This window comes from Physeter macrocephalus, chromosome 4 (assembly GCF_002837175.3).
Source record: "Physeter macrocephalus isolate SW-GA chromosome 4, ASM283717v5, whole genome shotgun sequence".
Taxonomy (NCBI): Eukaryota; Metazoa; Chordata; class Mammalia; order Artiodactyla; family Physeteridae; genus Physeter; species Physeter macrocephalus.
In genome coordinates this window covers 110,659,721-110,681,810 of record NC_041217.1, presented here as the reverse complement: position 1 = coordinate 110,681,810, position 22,090 = coordinate 110,659,721, and the positions used below count along the sequence as shown (strand labels likewise).

Sequence of the window (22,090 nt, the reverse complement as noted above, 5' to 3'; positions counted from 1 at the left end):
GCCATGCACTGTTGTGCATGTTGACACTAATCTGCTGGCTCCCCCTGTTGGTATAGACCAGCATCTGAGCCTGCAGCTGCTCCAGATCCTGCCAGATCTTCTTCAGCTTCTCCAAATCCTGGCACATCAAGCCTTTCTGGACCAGGCACACGTGCAGCTCCATGGCAAAGAACAGCACCTCTTCCTAAAGGTCACCGACATTGTCAAGTAAAGAAGGCAAGAGTCAGATATAGGTTCCAGTTTGTTCTTATGGGTTCCAATCTGTTCTAGTAGATTCTAGTTCATATTCGTTCTTTCCGATTTTCAGCCCTGCTGACCCAGCACCAGATGCAAAATTATAAGCCCTCTGTAGACTGCTTTTCATCTTTATAATAAATATTTTATTCCATATCACTCTTAGTGGTTCTGCTTCCCTGATGGAACCCTGAACAGATGCAAGTGCCGATTAGCCTGCCTGTCTTTCCAGCCTCTGAGCCACCTTCCCTTTCAATCTCTGTGTGGTAACCACCCACTACATGCTCCCATTACATAGGCTTTATACATGATACTCTTTCTGACTGAAATCCACCTCCATCCGTCCCTGGCCTTTGCCTAGTTAGAGCCCACCTTCCCTGACATTACTCTCAGAGCGTTGGGTACTTTTCCTTTGTAGCACTTATTAACTATACATTTATTTTTAATCAATTCCATCTCTGTCACTGGCCTATAAACTTGCAAAGAAATGCGACTATGTTTGGTTCTACTCACAGGTGTTTTCCAAGCACCTAGAAAAGCACCTGGGACGTGACAGGCCCTCAATAATGAGTGATAAATGAATGAATATTTGCTCTGCACCAAGCACTATGTAAAATGCTTTATGTAGATTATCTCATGTAATACTTATAAAAATGCTATGAGTCTGGAACTATTATCATTCCCATTTTACAGATGAATAGATGAAGTTACATTGCTGTAAGTGGTAAGACTGGTACCTCACCACTTATGCACAAAGAACAGCTGTACTCCAGCATTCACACTTTCAATCCCTTTGCCCTTCACAACACTATAAGGCCAATTTAATAAGATTTTTCTTTTTCATTTGACAAATGAATAAGCTGAGAGTTAAGAAGTTAGTTGACTTGCCTAAGGCCATGCTAGGTACCAGCTAAGGCTAGAACCCAGGTCCAACACCAAGTTTGTTGCTTTTAAAAAACAAAACCTTAATCCCGCTACCTCTCTGCAGCCAGGAACAAAATTCATCCCTATACTGTATCCACATTCAGATTCACCAAATCTCTCCTTCTGTGACTAACCTCCACAGTAAACTCTCTATGAGCACGATCTTCTTTTCAGAAATTAATAAGGTTAATGGGAAGACATAGCACAGCACTTTAAACAACACAGTTGTATGCTAATGTCATACAATGCCATGGCTTAGTTTCCGTTAGCATCATTTTAACACATCTTAAGACCTTTAATCAAAGGGAATATAGAATGGGGGGAAATGTATATCATAGCATATTTATATGGAAAAGTTTTTCAAAAGGATGAAGTTAATTTTGCATAAGGAAAAGGAAGTAAGGAAGAAGGAAGAAATAAGAGTAAGGGAGGGCTTCGCTGGTGGCACAGTGGTTAAGAATCCGCCTGTCAATGCAGGGGACACAGGTTTGAGCCCTGGTCCGGGAAGATCCCACATGCCGCAGAGCAACTAAGCCCGTGCGCCACAACTACTGAGCCTGCACTCTAGAGCCCGTGAGCCACAACTACTGAGCCCGCGTGCTGCAACTACTGAAGCCCATGCGCCTAGAGCCCGTGCTCCGCAACAACAGAAGACACTGCAATGAGAAGCCCGCGCGCCGCAACGAAGAGCAGCCCCTGCTCGCCACAACTAGAGAAAGCCCGCGCGCAGCAACGAAGACCCAATGCAGCCAAAAATTAAAAAGTAGAAAAACAAAAGAGTAAGAGAGGAAAGCCAAGGGAGGAGGGTGGAAAGGATGGGTTGAGAGTTAAATTTTTCTTCCTAACAAAATTAAGCCATTTTTTTCAGTCACATAGGAGTGATGATTTCATTTGCCTCTATAAAATATGCTTAGTCATTAATTCTAAGTAAATCACACAGCCTCTGACAACGGCTGTCCTGTGTGACACATTCTAGATTTCAACTGTCAATCACAAGAGACTCTAATAGTTCCACAGTGTCAAAGGTAATAATTTGAGAATGATGACAGCAGAGTGAGAGCACATGGCAGATAATCATACTGACATCACATGTCAATCTTCATAAGACTTAATGGTTTAGATACTTCTCACAAATTCTAGAGTCCAATCCAAGTGGATTATTCCTAGCTTGGGTTTTATCATGTTGGAATGCTCTGGAAACAAATAATCCTTCATTCAAATCCTACATTCAGAAAATGTTCTTCCTTTCTCTACTAATACCTCACCTCAAAACTGTTCTACTGCTATCAAATGAATTTAATTTTGTGCCTACAAAGGCTAACAAAGTAAAGGACTAAGCCCTTCTTTAGGCTTAAAATTCTTCAATTTTCTTGATATCCTCAATAGCAAAGCTTTTTAAACTAAATCATCTGTAAAACCTTAAAAAGCTAATTTTCCTTCCTGAAATCTGACACTTCAATTTTAAATACCTAATTTCAGCTTTGAATACATGATGCCTGTTGGTATATCAAGCATTTCATTTTCAGGTGCACTGACAAGCAGAAATACCAACGTTTATTCTCAGTCACAAAGCATAAAGTTCTTCAACTTCTTTTGCAGATATCTGACTCTACCATGATACACTTTTGCATTACACATTTTTGTAAGTCACTGTCAATAAACAATAACTAACATATAGTAAATGCTTACTAAGTACCAGATACTATTCTAAGAACTTTACATCTATTAACTCATTTAAATTTAAGAGCATAATGTACCCTACAAATGCTTTAATACTTGAATAGGTTGAAAGAAAATGCACAAAGAAAAAGGTAAGACAAGAATGCACTTTATCTAAACAAAGTTGATGTAGCAACTTACAAATCCATTTCCTGGACACAAAAAAATGTTTGTTTTCTTATTTGAACATTATTAAGTATAAGGAACACATACATCCGTGAAAAATGAATGCTTTCTCAGTCACCCTTATGGAAGCTGTTATTGAAAACTAAGAAGCAAACTAAAGATTATGACAAGAACTAGTAAATTCTTATTTAAATGCAAAGGCAACTAATAAATTATATATTTGAAATAAATCATTCAGATATTCTTTTTGAAGCAATTATATTACAGAAAAATCATACTGAAAAATAATTATAATAAATAAATAAGCTTCCTAAGACCAAAATCAAAACAAACAACAATAGGAAAAAGCATACCAGAAGACTACTAAGTATATCGACTTAATACAATGGAAAATATGACCTTGTTATTAAGCACACAAAATATATTCCAGTCATCATGACATTAAGTGTAACGGATTTTGACGTCAAGTGGCAAAAGCATTTGTAGGTTAATACTCACTTTTTAGTACTTTCTAGAAAATATACACCAGACACAATCCACTATATAATATCAATACATTTCTACTAAAATTAGAATACTTATGTTTGTGATATTTATCTGAATCAAACTGATCTGCTATACCTGCCCTGTAAGTCACTGTATAAGGTTTAAACTTGAATCTAAAATATTTTTTAAGGTATTCAATCTATATTCTTGAGGCTGTTCAGTGAAAGACAATTCTATAATTCATTGAAATAACTGCATGGGTAACTCAGCTCCTGATGATAAAAGTAGCCATTTTCCTCTCTAGTAAGCAGTGTTCTCCCTTTTTTTCTCAGTCATATGCTATTCTATTGTTTGAAAGAACAAAAACAAAACATAGTGTTTTCTACATGATATGAAAAGCACTTATTTAGCACAGTGCCTAAAACATAGTAAGCACCACAAAAGGGTTAGCTATACATTATTGTTGATGTTGTTAATCAAGGAAACCAGACATGTACCAAATGCCTACCATATTCCACACATGGCAATACAGGCTTCACAATCAGGCATTTCAACATACACTGCACCAGAGGAGGTTTAAAAAAATACTTACGCCTATAGAATACTTAGGAATAAGCTTAACTAAGGACGTGAAACTTGTACACTGAAAACTACAGAACAGCGACAAAAGAAATCCTAAAAGGGCCAAGTATATGGAAAGATACCCCACGTTCATGAATTAGAAGACAATACTGTTAAAATAGCCACACTTCCCAAAATGACTTACAGATTCAATGCAATCCCTACCAAAATCCCAATGACATTTCTTACAGAAACAGATAAAACAATCTTAAAATTCATATGGAACTACAAAGGACATCAAAAAGCCAAAACTATTTTGAGAAAGAACAAAGCTGAAGGTAATTCCCTTCCTAATTTCAAAATATATTACAAACTTAGAGTAATTATAATAGCATAATACTGGCATAAGGCTAGACACATAGACCAATGGAACAAAAGAGAGTGCAGAAATAAACCCACGTAAATATGGTCAACTTATCTTCGACAAGGATTCCAAGCATAAACAATAGGGAAAGGATAGTCTCTTCAACAAACGGTGTTGGGAAAACTGTACATCCACATGCAACAGGATGAAATTGGACCCTATCTTAACACTATATGCAAAAAATCAAATGGATTAAACACTTAAATGTAAGACCTGAAACTGGAGACTCCTAGAAGAAAACAAGGGAAATGCTTCATGATAGTGGTCTTGGCAATGATTTCTTGGATATGACACCAAAAGTACAGGCAACAAAAGCAAAGGTAGACAAATGGGACTGCATCAAACTAAAAAGCTTCTGCACAGCAAATGAAACTGTCAAAAGAGTGAAAGGACAACCTACAGAATGGGAGAAAATATTTGCAAACCATATATCTGATAAGAGGTTAATAGTCATAATATATGAGAAACTCCTTCAACTCAATAGCAAAACAATAAACCAATTAAAAAATGGGCAAAGGAGTTGAATAGACATTTCTCCATAGAAGACCTGCAAATGGTCAACAGGTATATGAAAAGATTCTCAATATCACTAATTATCAGAGAAATGCAAATCAAAACCACAATGTGATATCACCTCACACAATTAGACTGGCTATTATCCAAAAAAAAAAAAAAAAAAAAGATAACAAGTGTTGGTGAGGATGAGGTGAAACTGGAACCCTCTCACATCATTGGTGGGAATGTAAAATGGTTCAGGCACTGTGAAAAACAGTATGAAGTTTCCTCAAAAAATTAAAAATAGAACTACCATATGATCTAGCAATTCCACTTCTGAGTATTTATCCAAAATAACTGAAATCATGATTATGAAGAGATATCTGCACTCCCAGGTTCATTCCAAGACATGGAAACAACCTAAATGTCCATCAGTAGATGAATGGATAAAGAAAATGTGGTGTATGCACACAATGGAATATTATTATGCTTTAAAAAAGAAAGAAATCCTGCCATATATGACAATATGGGTGAACCTTGAGGATATTATGTTAAATGGAATAAACCAGTCACAGAAGGACAGATATTGCATAATAACATTTTTATGAGGTGTCTATAATAGTCAAACAAGGAGAAACAGAAAGAAGAATGGCAGTTGCCGGGAGCTGAAGGGAGGGGAATATGAAGAGTTGCTATTCAAACAATATAAAGCTTCAAAAAAGAAAAAAAAAATACTGATGCCCGGGTCCCAGCCCCAAACATTCCAATTTAATTGGTCTGAGATACAGGCTGGGCATTGAAATTTGTTAAAGCTCCCCATATGATTTAGATATACAGAAAAGTTTGAGAACCACTATTTAAATAGATGTGTTGTTTCATTTGATCCTCATAGATTGTTTTATTAATTCCATTTTACAGATGGGAAAACTGAGATTCAGAGAGGTTCACTAACTTGTCAAAGACTTGGACAGGTCTCGTCAACTCTCAAAACCTTTGAACTATACCATGTTGCCTTGTGAACTGCAAATATGCTAAAGCCATCGGTCTGTTTCTCACAATCTTGAAACCCTGATGAGAAAAAGCCAAATAGTTCCTTTGTAAACCTGCACATTGGGTATGAAAGGGTCCTCCCTATGAATTCTGAACTCTAGTACAGGTTTTTGCTTATTTGTTTTTTAAATACAGACCATGACCTATAGAGGGTCATGAAATCAATTTAGTGAGATTCAATCAGCATTTTTAAATGAAAGAATAGAATAGATGAAAATATAAGAGAGACAGACTGCATTGCATGTAGGAGGAAAAGTAAGTACTGAGTCTTGACATTTTTCTTTCCGGTGGGGGGGCAGGGGGGAACGCATGGGTGTGTTTAGGTGTATGTATACTATGGCAAGAAATAAATTGTTATTTCTTCTTGCCATGAGTTGCAGCCAAGTATGTTTGAAAAATATTCTAGCTAGAGATAAAAGCATGAGATAACAAGACGATCCTGAAAATGGTATTCATTTTCTAATTTGCATACACTTAACCTGTGTTTTTCTCTAATCCTGGAATGTTCTCCTTCACCACCCAACATTCAAACACAGCTTAGATGCCCTTTCTTTGCCTTCTATCTCTTACGCAGAATGGTCTGTCCTTCGCATGAACACTGTTACAAAATCTACCACACTGTATCATATTTTTAAAATATTTGATTTAAAGTTCTCTACTGGAAAAGGCAGTGTCTCTCATTCTGAGCAATATGAACAAAGCACAGAGCCTGATACATAGTAGAGCTTAATGTGTTTGTTTGGTTTTTTTTTAATTAGGTTACAGCAACTCTGCATTATTTTACTCACGAAATTTTGGTGATACAAAATATAAATTAAGAATGAATCACATCTTCCATCTTTCTAAATAATCACAAATATAGTTACTTTAATATCTGGCTTATCGACACCTAATCTACATGTTACCCTTTCTCTGCCAAGGATTACATCAAAGAAGCAGGAAGACAAACTTTGAAAGTATCTCTATTGCATTAGCCTACATTGTTTATACCAGCCTACTCTCTTATCTATTTTAATATTAAATAGACTTTTCCAATTTCTGTTTTCATACTTGGTTTTAATTAAACAGATTTACTGAACACTTACCAAACAAAATACACTACATAGGTTATGTTTTGTTTCCATTTTACAAATGGTAATGGGGAAAAAAAAACATTTTTACTAAAAGGCAAATCAAAACGAAACAAATAATGATTTATTCTCTCTTAATCTTAAATTCTTAACTCCACCAAACTTTTTATCATCTATGTTCATCTAAATAAAGGTATTTTATCATGTCTTTAACATTTCTTAACTTCATTGAAATACTGGCATTATTAGATTATTCAAAAAAAGTCTTTTAAAAATATACATTTTATATATATAAATATATATACGAATATACAAATATGCGGTTTTAATATCTTATATCCCTGACCAGTCAGAAGTCCAATATTATCACAGTAATCTGAATAATTAAGACATTTAACAGATATCATTCATCATATCTAATAAGCACCAGTTAATAGAAACTACAGAAATTTAAATAAAACAGAACTCAAATTTATTTAGCATTAGAAGAAAGTAATTCAAAATTATAATAGGATATAAATGAGAATTAAAATTGGAAGAATGCCAGAAAGCATACTCCCTAGAAATCTATTTTAGGAATCCATGTGAAAAATTCTGCCAGTCTTTCTGCAAAGTTAACCTTCAAAATTTCTAGTTACAAACTTTTGCAATCTTAAAACGTGAAGAAGAAAATCACATACCATTCTTTGGTTTCAAATTTTTGGCCCAAATCAAATGGCTTTATGACCTTCTACTTTATGCAGCTTCACCTAACATTATGGGCCCAACTATTAGAATGAACAGCCAGCCATGGCTGGAGCTGACTGGCAGACAGCATCGCTGATTCACCTCAGGAAGAAGCAAGCTGCAGCACCCACAGTTCTGAGGATGTCCAAAGAGGGTAAAGTAATGGTCATAAGCCAAGTATTTCCTCTTGGAGCACAGACAGAAGGACTGGAAGTAGACAAAACTCTGAGCTCGCTCCATTTGAATTTCAATTTAAATGTGGTTCCTTTGGGCCAGAAAAGGGCAGTGGGGAGGTAAAAGTAATAATTTGCAGAGCTATACTGTGATCCCAAGATTGGACAATTTAAGTATGTTTTTAGAATACAGTAACGTTTTCCTTTTTCATGTAATTTCATTAACAAGAGTTATATGACTATTTCACCTATACTATGCTAAGTATTTAGCTTGTACTTTATAAGCTGGAGGTAACCTATAACAAAAAAAATGAATTTCCTATTTTCCTCATTTTAGTCCATTAGAATTTATATAACAACTATCTCACCTACCAAATATATACCTAAACATTTTAGAGTTAAAAATAATAACACTTCATCTATTATATTATACAATCTGAGACAACTGCTTAAGAAGACCATCAGGATAAAAATGATGCAGATACCAGTCATAGAGATTGAGTTACACATGTGCCCTGGGGACTATATGCACCAGAGAAACTTTTCTTTCTCAGCTTCCCACTCTATTTATCTGGCTCCTCACAGACCAGAATCCACTAATTAGAGGAGATGGACTAAGGGACCCTAACCAGAATCACATCCAAAACTCAGATGAGACAGATAAATTACAGTCATAGAAAGAAAGGAAAGGAAAGGAGAGGAGAGGAAAGGAGAGGAGAGGGGAGGGGAGGGGAGGGGAAACGGTAGCCCTCTTACTTACCCTCTAGAATGACATCCTGCAGATTTTCCGTAATATAGAGAAGAAATGCTCTTTGCCAAAAATTAAACATTCATCTAGTTTTCCTATGAGAAACTGCAAATCTCAACCATGAAAGCAAGACTAATAAATAGGTAGCAGAAATCTAATAATTAAATATTTTTATATTTTTATAACTGATTTTTGTAACTCATTGTATAACTCATTTTCTAAGCATCATTTTAAATCAAAATTAAATCAAACTATACAGAAGACTTTCCAATAAAGCAAGAGGTGTTTTGGTATTTGGAAAAGGAAAACTGAATGAGAATTATAGTTTATTATATTATTATAACATATAATACTATATATTAATAATCATTTATAATTAATACTAGATTATGTTATTTTTATATGTTATGAATAAATAAGCATTTATTTAAACCCCAAAACTCTAATCTGGCAGTGAGGAAAATGGAAATTTCTAACATGATGGAAATTTGGCTATGTTATAATCAAATTAGTTGCTTAGAATTTCAAAACAATCATTGAGGCTAGGATATATAATTGAGTTTAATTCACTCATTAGCACATGTTAAAAGTACCTAACTGACTCCAAACCTAAGATCATGACCTTCCCACCGATTTAGTCTGGACAAGAAGGATCTGGGCCCTCCTTTCTCTTGTGGGCCCTGGGAAGCAGAGAGGAGCCTGTGCTCTAGCTTCAGCCACCTGCAGACATCACAGTGAATCTGAGTTAGTCCACCGTGGGCAGCCCCAGAAGGCTTTAAATGATGTGGAAAATGTGTACAGATTGTAGGACTTACTTAAGGCAAATTCTCAAGGGATTATTAATGAAAGAAAAGTAGACTCAAACGCTCAAAAGATTTTTAAAAATCAAATACCCATTACGTTGATCTGATAGTTGACTTTAAAAGACTACTGCTAAGGAAGCAAACCAACCTAAAATGCTTATGCAATTTCTACAAACTAATTTTACTCCTCTATTCAAAAAAGTCTGAGGCCTAATTCAACTTTTGCTAGGTGAGAATTCTCCAAACCCCAACAATTTTGTTTTTACTTTCTCTCGATAGAAACTTAACTGATGGTTTAAAAAACATTCCAGAAAAAATATTTTGGTCTGAAGAAAAAAATTACACTTCTCTGCAAGAGAGGCAGAAGTGGTAATTCCAACTATTTTATCTCTACCTAAAACTGTTCTAGCTGAAATGGGCATTTGGAGCCACATTCCATGTCATAAATTTAGGACTTCCAACACCTACTCTTCTGTGTGTCGGAACAAATGCAAAATTGATTTTGGAGGAGATTTTAACCTGTCTAAGATCATTACTTTAGCCCATTTGCTGCAGAGGAGCTGTGGCCTTCTATTTAGGTACATACATTTGGTAAAGTCCTCCTATTACTCGGTCCAGCTGACTCTCAAATCATGGAATTCTTTACTTGACTGAAAAGAAATAATAGCAGATAATTCTCAGGGAGCAAAACCTCAAACGGATTGCTCCTTAACATCTCAGCTAAGAATAATAATATGTATGAAGGAATTCCTAAAAGGTATGCAGAACTTTCTTTGAGACACTGTAACATCCATTCCTAGATTAAGCCAGATCATCAGAGAGCTACATACCTAGACCACACTACACTGTTGGTCACAGCCACCCTATAACAGAAGAATAGTCATTATTTATTGAGCACAGACTACAATCTTCACCTATATCACAATGCTCTCAAGGCAGATATTATTCTCATGTTAGAGAAGAAAATAATCAGATCTTTGGAGGTTACTTCCCCCAAAGACACTGATCCACATCATGGGCCCATTGAAGGACATTATAAAAAACAGCCCAAAGAATCCTACTGAATTCCACTGTAAGGATGTTGAAGACATTTTGCATTACACTATACTGAATCCACTTTAAAAGAAACTGTAGCATAAATTTCACTTTGGATTCTACATAAGAACAACTTTGTTCCTCTTAGGCAATTGGTTTGTTTTTCTCTTTGATTAGCTTTTCAATTAATCATTAAACTTTCTGTATGTCCCTCTTTGCCTGGAAGTTAGAAAACTTGAATTAAATGTGTGCCCAGATCTCAGTGCTTTGCGACCACCTAGAGAGGTGAGATAAGGAGGGTAGGAGGGAATGCAAGAGGGAGGGGATATGGGGATATACGTATGCATATAGTTGATTCACATTGTTATACAGCGGAAACTAACACAACACTGTAAAGCAATTATACTCCAATAAAGATGTTAAAAAAAAAAGCATGTCCAGCTCTAATAAACATGCAGGATTTCATAACATGGATTTTGTGAGCTAATGTCTCCCCTAGCTCACTTCATCTTATTTTTTCCCTCACTGATATTCTAAGATTTTTTTATCATCTCATCTTGCATGTTCATTCTATTACAAACTAGGTATCTCCAAACGGTATTACCAAAATCTTATAAAAACTCTACAAGGTGTACATTTTACTATATACAAATTATACTTCAATGAAGTACTGGGGGAAAATACAAAAGAAAAGCCATTTACAATAATCAAAATCAAAAGACAGTAATGTAAATATTTCTTGTACTATCTTTTAGTCAATTCTTGGTAAAACATTCTAAATTACTTCATCCTTGCATAAGTTATAACTGAATTAATATTTCTGCTATAATTTGTAACTTAAAATATAGTTATGTCTATATAAGACATTTGTTAAAGTTAGGGTGGAGATAATTTTGAGGGATTTCATTTTGTGAAGATTACATTATGGACTTCTATTGGTCTATTTATCGTATTTTTTCCTAAGAGATTAGCATACATATCAATGAATTGATGTGGAGGAAAAAGCATCTTTTTGTGAAATGAAAATACTAGCAGAGAAAGAGGAAAATGTGCACGTGTAACAACTTGTTTAAACCAATGCCAAGTGTGAGATGCATATGCCCATGCCTCTAGCTTCACTTTTCTCCTTGCCTTGGTCATCTTAGTAGTGCTTCTCAAACTTTTGGTGCTGGAACTCTTTATGCTCTTTCAGTTTTGTTGAGCTTTGTTTTTGTGGGTCATGTCTATCAATATTCACCTTATTAGAAAGTTAAACTGATAAATGTTTAAAATACTTATTCATTCATTTTAAAATAACAATAATAAAACCATTATATGTTTACAAAAACATACTGTATTAAAAAATAACTATAGTTTTTTTAAAAAGGAATGAGTAACATTGTTTTGTACATTTTCAAATTCCTCTAATACCTTTCTTCAAGAAAATAGATTCTCATACCTGTTTCTGCATTCATTTTGATAAGTTCTTCTGGTTGAAATATATGGAAAAAATTGGCCTCACAGAGATATGTAGTTGGAAAAAGGAATATGTTAATACCCTTCTCAGGTTATTATAGATATTTGAATTTGATACAACACCCAAACTCAACAAGCGGTAGTTTCTTAGTACCACATGAGGCCGGTAATATTCTAACAACCAAAACCAAATAAAGGAAGCACAACAAAAAGGAAACTACAACCAATATCTCTCCTGAAATTAATAGCAAAAAATATTTAACAATGTTGGCAAATTGAATACTACAATAAGCATGCATATGTATGTGTGTTTGTATGTGTGTATGTATGTGTGTGTCATGTATACATGACCAAATGGGATTTATTCCATGTATGCAAGGCTGATTCAATATTAAAAAAATTAATCAATACAATCCACCATATCAATAGGCTAAGGGAAAAATCATATGTCCATATCAATTGTTGCAGAAAAAACATTTGATGTAATTTGATATCCATTCAGGATAAAAAGTCTCAGTACACTAGGAACAGAGGGGGGAACCGCCTCAACCTAATAAAGAACATCCACAAAAAAACATAGAGCTAACATCATACTTAATTGTAAAAGACAGAATAATTTTTCTCTAATATTGGGAAGAAGGCAAGGATGTCCACTCTCACCATTCTTATTTAGCACAATACTAGAAGTTCTAGCCATTGCAACAAGGCAAGAAAAATAAATTAAAGGCATACAGATTGAAAAGAAATTGTTTCAGTTTGTAAATGACATGATTGTCTACATTTAAAAAAAAATCAAAGGATCTACAGTCCTAGATCCAAAATGTGAGTTCAGTAAGGATTCAGGATACAAGACCAACACAAAAAACAATTGCATTTCTATATATTGACAGCAAAGAAATGGAAACAAAAATTTTTAATGCAGTATCATTTACGGCTGCTCCAAAGAATATGAAATACTTAAGTATAAATCTAACAAAACATGTGCAAGATATGTGTAATTAAAATTACGATATTTTGATAAAAGAAATCAACGGAGACGTAAATACCTGGAGACACATATCATGTTCACAGATTGGAAGAATCAATGTAGTAAAGATGTTAATTCTGGACTTCCCTGGTGGTGCGGTGGTTAAGAATCTGCCTGCCAATGCAGGGGACATAGGTTCAAGCCCTGGTCTGGGAAGACCCCACATGCCATGGAGCAACTAAGCCCACGGGCCACAACTACCGTGCCCACAATGCCACAACTACTGAGGCCTGCGTGCCTAGAGCCCGTGCTCCACAACAAGAGAAGCCACTACAATGAGAAGCCCTAGCACCACAACGAAGAGTAGCCCCCGCTTGCCGCAACTAGAGAAAGCCAACGCACAGCAACAAAGACCCAATGCAGCCAAAAATTAATTAATTAATTAATTAATTAATTTTTTTTAAATGTTAATTCTCCCTAAATTAATGTACAGGTTTAACATAATTCCTATTAACATATTAGTTAAATTATAGCAACAAAATTCTACATTAAACAGATTAAAAAATGGATATCCAAAAAGAAAAAGATAATCAAAATTAAGTTTAATTTGTTAAATAATTACACCAGGCATCATAATTGCAAAGTCTCAAAAAATCTCATGGACTTCAAAGAATAAAGAGGAAAATAATAAACAGCAACTTGAAACAATTCTATCAATACATTTTTAAACTGCTAAAAATAATCAGTGCTACACAGGCAATAAAAGCAAAACTAGACAAATGGGACTACCTTAAACAAAATTTTTGTGTACATCAAAGAACACAATGAATAGAGTGAAAAGGCAACCTATGGAGTGGGAGAAAATCATTTATCTGATATAAAGAATTCCAACAACTCAACAACAAAAAATCAAATAACCAGATTTTAAAATGGGGAAAGGACTTGCATAGACATTTCTCCAAAGAAGATATAACAACAATTCCATTTCTGCCTATATATCAAAAAGAACTGAAAGCAGGGTCTTGGAGAGATATTTTCACACCTATGTTCATAATGGCACTATTCTCAATAGCAAAGATGTGGAAGCAACCCAAATATACATCAACAGATGAATGGATAAACAAAATGTGGTGTATATACAATGGAATATTACTTGGCTTTAAAAAGGAAGGCAATCCTGTCATATGCTACAACATGGATAAAACCTTAGGGCATTTTATTAAGTGAAATAAACCAGTCACAAAAAGACAAATACTGTATGATTCCATTAATATTAAGGTATCTAAACTACTAAAACTCATAGAAACAGAAAGTAGAATGGTGGTTACCAGAGACCTGGGGGAAGGGGAAAGGGGAGTTGTCGTTTAATGGGTATAAAATTTCAGATTTGCAAGATAAGAAAGATCTAGGGATCTATTTCACAACAATGTGAATATATTTAACACTACTGAACTATACACTTAAAAATGGTTAACATGGTAAATTTTATGTTATGTGTTTTTATCACAATAAAAAATACAAAACATTAACTGAAAGAAAAAATTGTTGCATTTGTGGAATGCCTACAAAATATCAGAAATCACCCAAATAATTACATAAATCACAGTATTTTTACACTACTCTGGACTTTTTTCTTCCAGAAAACATGAATATCACTTGCATATTACCATAATATGTATAGTTATACCAAGGGGAGAAAAACTCTTGGATTACCATTAGGTAATTTTACTTGGGGATCTAAATATCTATAGTCATAGGTATTGCTGAGTGTATTTGTTTAATTTTGTTCTCAGTAGAAGCTATACTTTAGGACCTTCACTTCATCCTATATTTATTATTCTGGTTCCTTATGAATTCAAAAACAAAATTCACAGATACGCTTTCAAGCACATTATGGAAGTAAATAGGCCATACTATAACTAACGAAAAATACATTTAACTTTTAATTCCTTAGTCAAGGATGAAAATAGCTCTCAACACATACCCAAGATACATTTTTAAAAGAGAAAATGCCTCCTATTCCAAAATGACAACCTCCTAACATATGTAGCAGCAAATTTTTCTTTCTGCCAGAAATGCCCATTTGGCACTGATTTCTGACAAGTGAAAAAGTTTTCCACATAGGTATAGTCCACTTGATTTTAAGAAGCACTGATCACTCCCTTTAAAACTTTCCTGAATATTAAAATGTCCGTTTTCCTTTAATTTTTGCAGCAAGTTCCAGAAATAACTTGTTTAAATTTTCCAAAAATAATGGATTGAAGTATGTGTGTGTTGACTAAGGGTGAAACTGACATGGACTAAAAGTAGACATCAGAGATTAGGAAAAAGTATTCAATGGATTTGACGAGTTATTTTTTTTTCTCAAATACTGTAAAAGTAGTAAAACCATTAAAACTATCTAATAAATGATGAAGGTCATCCCCTTGTTTACATATAACAGTAAATAGTAGCACCTATTGTCAAAATTAGTATAAAAGGGGCAGCTGTAGACCAATTTCTAATCCTATGATGATTCGGCATGCATTTTGCCTGTTTTTTTTTCCCTATGCCTAGCTCGATTTTTCACATCATTAAAATGGAGGAAGTAATATCTGCCAATCTTTAGGATTCTAGATTGAGAGATGCTAAGTAATTAAATACAATATTATCATCTTGGATGTGATCAAACCTACAGCTAAATGAAAATGTCTCCATCTGGTTTCATGTGAACTAAGCTGATTGTAGAAAGTGTTCAATTTCTATCTTTCCTCTCCATAGAGTAGCTAGCACATATTTGTTTGGGTAACTGCAGACAGACCGATTCTAAATATAAACTGAGACGTGTGCTAAAATTATTGTCCTGATTTTTCAGCAATCACTATGAATGTCACACATGATTACAGATTTTATTTATTAAATACCTGGAAAAAATATATTTTAAATAATAGCAATGACAAAATTACACGTGAAAATCTTCTCATCAAATGCAATGATGCAAATTAAATCCACAGTTCCTAACTTTTCCTACCAATACACCACACATACAACCATTAACATCACAAAGCCAGTCAAACATAGTACTAGAATCACATCAATTAGATTTTACACAAATTTTGAGTGGGCTCTCTTCTCCTACAAAAGAAAGACAGTACTACCTTAAATGAGAAGTATACTTAAGCAGCCCTAAAATTCTAATCCAGCAAAGAGCATAGAAATAATCTTGAAGCTGCTGCCTGCATTACTGCTGATCCATCTTCCAAATCTACAAATGCTCACTTTACTTTAAAAAGTCAACTTCACTGCAAATAAGCTCACAGAGGAGGGAGGAGAATTTTTATAAAAACAAGCTACTGCCACCTTGCTGAATTAGATGTGTCACCAGTTCAGACTTTGCAAAGTAGTGAGTAAAAGAGATAGAAATGTTCAAAATAATTTTTTATCAAACATAATGTTCCATTTCACATAGCTACGCAGAATAAAAGTAACACAGAAGTTTGGAAGCTCAGGTGCCATAACGCAATTTAGAAAAACCAAACAATGTGGACAGTTCAGCATGCCCAGTGAACCAAAAATATCATCAATTTCAAAAGAAAGGAGTAATCAGCCCCTGGGGAGACGCAGTGACCACTTGACCACCTAACTCTAAACCTTCAAAGAAGTCAAAGAAACACAGGCCAACTAGTTGCTTACAAGTAAGAAATGAAAGAAAAAAGAGAAAATTGGATTTATCACTCAACTCCCAGGGCCTAAACAATCCCAACACCTTGGCTTTGTCAACTATCATGTGTACCATGGGTGGGAACGTGTTAGGTAAATGTCAAATGGGAACTAACAAAATAAGGGTAGTGGAGAATAAATAATAATAATAAATAATTTAAGTTTTTAGCTTTAACTTAACCCTAGGGAAAACTGTTGACTAAGCCCAGTTGAACTTTGACAAATAATGCCTGGGAGGAATGGAAATAGATTTACCACCTTCTAATAGCTTAAGCAAACTGTTTTAAATAGTAGGTCCCAACTAAGCACACGACAAATTCTGCCCAGAATATTACTCAGCCTACCTCAGTGCCCAACTTCCACCAGAAATCATCTGTCAGGTCCTAAAAAGACGGGGCCTATTTTTGTTTTGTAAAGTGATGCTTCAGTTTTCATTGTTTCCTTTCACATCTTCCCAAACTGATGATATATTCCAAGTACCTGCCTCTCCGCTACCTACTTGTGTCCTCAAGGCACTTTCGTATCCCTAACTCCCCTTCCACCGGTTCTCAGAGACACTTCATGGCCTCCCTGCCTCAGTGGCTCCCTGGCCTCAAATTCCAAGGAGAATGGGGGCGGGATCCAGAGGAAACCCAGGTGAGAGCCTGGGGGAGCAAGGCAGAGGCCTGGCCAATGTACCTGTCCAAGGAGGTAGTGTCATGTAACCCTACAACTGGTGGGACACTGAGGCACACTGTCTCTCCTCAATGAGGGGAATTTCCTCTGGTGGAGGAATACTGGGAATGAGAGGAGGGGAGCACCCGGAATGCCGGCAGGGGATGTTGGAAACCTTAGGCGACTCCCCAGCGGCTGCTGTTCTCAAAGGCCATCTCTGGCAATGTGCACGGGGGAGAGGGCGAGAGTCTTCAATTTCCACCAGACACTCTTGCACCTTGTAACCTGGGCTTCTGCTGAGAACTGAAGGAGGTCTGGAATTCCTGCGCTTACCTATGTGGATTCTCCAAATTAGAACGCGATAGTGAGTTCATAAGCCTTGCACTGCCAGGATACTGAAGCCGAGACCCGGGAACCTGATACAGGAGGGTGGAAGAAGTTTGAAAGAGACAGATATTGTGTGGAGGACAGGGGTGGATTCCTGAGGGAAGGGCACGGTAAAGGAGAGAGTTGACGTCCACAAATACAACACCAGGACCAGAAAGTAGTATGGAGAGAGCTGACGTCCACAAATACAACACCAGGACCAGAAAGTAGTCTATCACACAAGCCCCTTCTCTGGCTACAAACTCTTGCTCACTCTCACCAAACCTGTCCTCCATTATTTACATCTTCTCTCTTCAGAGGCCCCAGCTGCCTGCCTTTCTCCCAGTATCCATGATTTAACTAATCTTTCTAATCAAAAGACAAGTTTGCCTGAAATAGTATAATCTGAGGAGTCACAGACAGGAGTAAGTGTTATTAATTATTAATATGCAAATATCCTGTACTTACTATGCTAACGCTCCAAAGAGAACATACAGAATGCAGTATGTTCTAAATCCAAATTTAGTCAAAGTAAGCATCACACAAAAAAATCTGTAACTATGTGTGGTAATGGATGTTAACTAGACTTACTGTGGTGATCATTTTGCAATATATACAAATATTAAATCATTATGTTATATACCCAAAACTAATAAAATGTTATATACCAATTATAGCTCAATTTTTTTTAAAAAAGTCAAACAAGAACTCATACCTTGTAACCCAGAACTTTTATTTCTGAGACTCTATCCTAAGGAACTAATTTCTAAAATTTAGAAAAGAGCTTATGAACAAAGATGTTCATTACAGTGTTATTTATTATCATCAAAATACAATGACTGTGTATTTGTATAACAGATTCACTTTGCTGTATACCTGAAACCAACACAACATTATAAATCAATTATACTGCAATAAAAATTTTTTTAAAAATACAGTTACAATGAGGAGTGATTAGGAATTTATGGCACATCTACCTCATGGAAAATTATGTAGGCATTTTAAATGTTCACTGTCAAATTGTAATTGAGTGAAAATTACTGTTATAAAATTTAACGTAAAAATGTATAAAAATTAATATACACAGCATGATTAAAACTATGCATGGAAAAAAGAGTGGAAGGAAACACATCAGTATGTTAATAGTGGTTGTCTTTAGTTAGTAAGATTACGGTGATTTTTTTTATATATTCTTAGTTTCCAAATTGTTTGTAATACTGTAATGAAAGGAAGAAAGCTTTTAAAAAGGCAAACCTCCTTGGAAGAGGAAAAATCTTACTTGTATAGAAAACTTTCTGGGTTAGTACTTTTAATATCAGTACCCAGGAAATATAACATTTTCTCAAATGGCACTTGGAACAAGGAATATGGAGAATGTGAGCAAGACAAGCCAAAGAGAAACTTGGCTTGCTCAGTGACCTACACTAGTTCCCTATGAGTACCCAATAAGGAGCAGATTTCACTGCCTGATACGCAAGGTTCTTCATAATTTGTCACCATGCATCCAAACAGTACATGACCACTTCTCTGCTGAACTTCTTCATCTGGCCTTCTCTTTCCTACTAAAAGCCTTCCCATCTCTCAGAGAGTGATTTAATACACTTCCATCCATGAAGACTTTCCTGATCCTCTTATGACCCTAGCCATTACTATTTCTCCTTCTTCTTAAGGTGTTCATACGGCACTTAAGTCTGCACTACATTTTTCTGGTATTAAGCCAATTCTATCTATTTGGTTAATTGCTCATATGTAGGTAAATATTTTCCCAGCTAGACTTTTAGTTTCCCCAGCTAGACTTTTAGAATTTAGATGGTCTGCAGATAGTAGTCATTCGACAAACACACACACACACACACACACACACACACACACACAGAAAGGAAGAGAGAGAATACAGTTCTAAAGCCAAGTTGGTATTATATTCATACTCAGTGATGTTATCTAAATAAAGTGTGTTGCATCTGTTTTAAAATGTTCCTACTGACCCTCCAACGCTAGAACATGCACTTTCCTTTTTTTAAATAGCAGTGGGATTGTATTTTTGCTTATTCATTCATACCAATTCTGCTGTCTCCTTTGGGATTAAACAGATTGGACCACAAGAGGCCTCACTGAGGTCAGGGTATGGTCTATAGCCATATAAAGAACAAAAAGAAATGACCGCCTAGAAATCAAACTTAAGACTCATCTCAAGACCCTACTTCTCTTAACAGCCTTGTCTGAACAACAAATGTCAATTTGTGCCTCCATTTCATCCCTTTAGTCTATCAATAACCTCATCAACTCAAAAAAGAATTCTCCAATGCAAATGGTTAAATACTTTAGAAATGATGGACTAAGATGACTATGTTCCTATCTGCCCTCATATACTAGTCCAGTACTTGGAGATAATGAGCATTTGTACTATAGCAACCTGCTTCCTGAAACATCAACAAGAGTTGCATATCTTAAGAGAAAATACATAAATCATAAATGAAAGCAAATCAAACGTCCAAGCAAGGAACAAAAAAAACCCTAGCATCCATTATTTTTATAGAAAGAGCATACAAGTTCAATATAACTGTTGACTCTGAAGGGCAGGGTAAAAACAAATCAATACAGTTTCCCACTATACAGAGCTACACTTTGCTACAACACATGTTTTGTGTAAGAGTCAATGCTTGTCCAGATTCCACCACTAGCTAGCTGTGTAATCTTGAACCTTCTCTGTATTTCAGTTCCTTCGTCTGTAAAATGGAGCTATCACCTGCTATGCCAAAGCACAAAGCATTCACCATCTATCACTGCCAAAAATGTGTTGAACAGCTCCTGTTATGACCTAGCTCTCCTATGCAGTGTGGTCCAAATACTACTTTTTGGCATATGCTTTCTAAGAAAACAGTATATTTTTTCATATAATTCAAAGAATGCTCCTACTTTTATACTAAAAGAATGATAATTCCATACACAGGAAGTTTACAGTTGTTGGTGTTGTTTGAGATTACTTCTATGAAAATTAATACTATGTTTAATATGTAATAAATCATATACATGTACATATAACTTGGATACACAACTCCTTAATACACTGGAAGGTTCGTGGGTTTTGGGATCAGGGAATCTTATATCCAAATACCTATGCTGTGACCTTGAGGCACGTAATTTAACTTCCCCGCTCTTCACTTTGCACATTTGGTTCTGAGTTGTTGTCATGATTTAATGAAATTATTTATATATATGTATGTATACATAAAGTGCCTAGGCTCTGAAAGTATTATTTCCTACCTCCCTTAAATCTTTTCCTACTATGTCAAGACCAATCAAACCCACTATGAATACAAGACAACTTGGATACAGCATCTTTCTCACACGTTAGCGGGGGATGCAACGCGATGTGAAGTTGCGCGAATGATGGCACGAATTGGGCATCCAACTGAGGAAGAAGTAAAGAAAATGACAGGTGTAGAAAAGGGCCCTAGACTTCACTCGCCTGTGCGAAAAAGACACACTGAATACTGCACCGCACACTCACGGAGGTCTGTACCGTGATGTAGGAAAAGGACAGAATCACAGAACAAGCCAGCAGGGAGCCTCCTAGCTCCCCCCACCCGACCTCGCCCGCCGGGGTCGTTCATCTGGAACCCAGAAGCTGAGGAGAGAGCAGCAACTGACCTCGCCCCCCCCCCACCCTCCCCATTCTGCCCAAATCTCTCAGGGCGCGAATGGTGCTGAATCATTAGCACCAACAGCAGCAGCTCCCCGTGCCACTGTTCCCGCGGGGGCCAGTATCCCCGGAGCAGTGACCGTCCGGGCGGGGGCCGACACCTCGGGGGCGTGGGGACAGGGAAAGCGGGTCAGGGAGGATCGGGGCAGCAGGTACTCACTGGGGTAAGGAAAACCCAGCCCGGGTCCTCGCCTCCGGGCTGCGGACGGTGCCTCTGCGGCTCCCGCGCGCCTCGGCTTCCCACCACGGCCGCCCCAGGCCCGGCAGCCTGCGCTGAATGTCGGCTGCTCCCCTCCGCCCGCCCACCCACCCACCCAGCGCCCGCTGCACCCACAGCTCTGGGCGCCGGCGCTCAACCCGGAGCAGCTGGAGCAGGGGCCGCTGCCAAAGGGGTGGTGGCTACCGACGGGCCAGACCATTCGCGGGCGGCGACCGGGGGTGCGCGACGTGCGCGGCGGAGCGGGAGCGAGGGCGCGGGGGCCGGCGACGGTTGGGAGGAACCAAGGACTAGGGGGCTCCTCAGCACCCCGCCCCGCGCCGGGATGGCTACGGGCGGGAGGGGCCAACCGAGGAGCTTCCGCTTTTCCCGACTGACGACTGGAGAAGGTGCTTTAGCTTTTTCGGCCCCCCTCCCGGTTTGCTTTGGTCCCGCTCTGGGTTCTTTTAGAAGCC

At 36.8% G+C, this 22,090-nt stretch overlaps 1 protein-coding gene across 7 annotated transcripts in view; it reads right to left on the bottom strand.

Annotated features, from left to right (window-relative positions):
* The window catches only part of TTLL7 (tubulin tyrosine ligase like 7), a 153,509-nt gene extending 131,825 nt beyond the window's left edge, over nucleotides 1-21,684 (bottom strand). For all 7 annotated transcript variants that reach the window (XR_003679579.2, XM_007116755.4, XM_028489214.2 and 4 more), the window contains exon 1: nucleotides 21,579-21,684. The gene's annotated coding sequence lies outside the window, so the exon portion shown is untranslated. The remainder of the gene's footprint in view (nucleotides 1-21,578) is intronic.
* Between the last annotated feature and the right edge of the window lie 406 nt (nucleotides 21,685-22,090).